The sequence below is a fragment of the Etheostoma spectabile genome, chromosome 18, assembly GCF_008692095.1.
Source record: "Etheostoma spectabile isolate EspeVRDwgs_2016 chromosome 18, UIUC_Espe_1.0, whole genome shotgun sequence".
NCBI classification, from domain to species: domain Eukaryota; kingdom Metazoa; phylum Chordata; class Actinopteri; order Perciformes; family Percidae; genus Etheostoma; species Etheostoma spectabile.
Window position 1 is genome coordinate 9,944,890 of NC_045750.1, and position 2,405 is coordinate 9,947,294.

The window sequence follows — 2,405 nt, forward strand, 5'->3', positions numbered from 1 at the left end:
TTTCCCCCCCTAGTGTCACGCTGCAACTTACTGACCTGGATCTGACAGAAAGTCCCGGTTGCTATAGGCGATCTGATCTTCCTGTTCTCCTCCATCCAAGTCCTCACCACCCACCTCTCGATCTAAAGTGCCGCCACTTTCCCTCCACTCAAACACAATCAGTCCCCAAGGTAACTTAGGGAGTGTTTCCTCATCCCGTTGCCAAGCAAGTCATGACCAAGAGGTTTACTAGAAACTCACAAAAACACACGTGCGCACACACACACACCAATTTTCTGTCTACATTTCCCTTTTCAACCAACTTCCTCCTTTTCATTAAAAGCTGGCAGTGGGATAACGTTTTCCTTGCTACTGTGTGGCCAGCAGGCGTGCAGATGTTCTTTCTCTGCTTCTTGCCCATATGTTTATCAGATCATTGTGCTGTTTCATATCTACACTATGAGCACTGAGCAGATAAAGCCTTTGATTTGGGCCTGATTTCCCCTTATCCCCCATGTTAAATTTAGCACAGTGATTACTGAGTGTGATTATGGGTTTCTGTGGTCTTATGTACATCATATGGGACCCACACACACTGAGGTCCTGCTCAGAGGATGTGAGCTTGCATGGCGAGGGCAAAGTAATGTTCAAGGAAGTAAGAATTTGTTATATTCAACCTCACCTTACCTTTCACTCAGGGGTACTTAGGCTGAACATTTTTGTCTGGGATTCTTCTTATTAGTGCTCTTTTCAATTAAGCAGTATCATGCCTTTCATTACCTTCTAAAGCTTTACTCCACTGTGTGGCATACTATAGTAAATTTGGCCTCATATGTTTGTAGCTGAGCCACAAAATACATTGCAGTGTTGCTAAGGCACGGTCCTATCAGGCCTCTTTGTTAATGGCACTCAGATAACAGATCACTCCCAACAACCTAATGATGTACATGTTATGGTGCCTTCTGACACACAAAACAGCAAACAAAACGAGCAGAATTGGGAATTGGTCGTGTTAATCCTTAACTGCTAAAGGCGTTTTTTCAAAAGATTTCTACATACTACATACTTTAGTGACCTGGCACTAATAATGCAGATTAAGCCACATACAATCAAATGTACAGTAAATCATACTTGTAAACTTTTTGTAGGCTTTTTTTTGGCATCCAATGCCAACGGTTTGAAACTTTTAGCTTTCAACAATATATGTGAATGATTGCAGTAAAAACTAAAAAACGTGTCACTTAGGGCAGCCTGTAGCTCAACCAGTATGAGCCTTCTCCCCATGTTGGCGGAGTCCTGCAGCGGCCCGGGTTCGAATTGCTGCGTGTCATCACCCCATCTTACTTCCCCTTTCATGTCTATCCACTGTGACTATAATAAAAGGGAAAAGCCCCCCAAAAATCTTTAAAAAAAACTTGGGTCACTTGTAGTGACGAACCAAGGAAGAAATTTCACCCAGATCTGCAGCTGCCCTCAGCTCTACAGAGCACTTGAACTTCTTTCATTTTTTTTTTTTTTTTTGCGGCACACAACGTTTTTCTGCCTTCAAGAGGTAAAAAAATAATCAATGCTGCTTTATGATTTTGGAAAATGGTTAGAGCAAATAAACTATGCTTATGGTACCGTTATGGAACTAAAACAATCAGTTAAGATCCTGGTTACGGTAATGTAAAAAAAGAAAACATTAACTGCATTATCTCTAGTCTCCAGCGTGAAAGTCTCCCAGCACGGCTTTGGGCTCGATGAGCAAAACCTCCCTTCACACTCTTTATCAAATGAATCCAGAAGTTGTTTGTGATTTGAATGTAAATTACTTTTAAGACTTAGCTGTTACTTCGCTACACAAAGAGCACACTACTTCCTGCGTTGGTAGTAAACCATTGGCACTGGTACAAATCTTAAAGTGTAAAATCATCCAATATGGATGTAATTCCTAGGAAACCGGACTGTATTGTTATGTGGATACATTTAAAAGTACTGTTCACATGTTTTCTACCCACACAAGCATTTTTGGATCATGTCCAAAATTTTTGTTTCCAACACAGAAATGCTAAAAATATAGAACAACACACTTAATGGGCTTGTGTAAGGCCCTCCACTGTTGGGAAGTGTGATACTCTTTTGAGAGTATTAAGAACATTTTCAAAAACGTCTGTTTTTTGTGATTTAAACATTTAAAATAACTTAAAGCAGCATAAAAGTAGTGGATGGAAAGACAAAACTGAGAAAAATATGTTATGTAATAGAAATTATAATTTTTCAAAACTGATCTACATCATTGTATATTTGAACTGAAGGTAACTGCTGCTCTGTTCAACTGACTCTCTCTGAGTCCAGGTACAGTCTGCTGCCACAAATAGATGAATTATGCCACGACTCATTTCCTGCTTGTTAATCAAATACCGCATGCTCGTATTGAAAGAGGA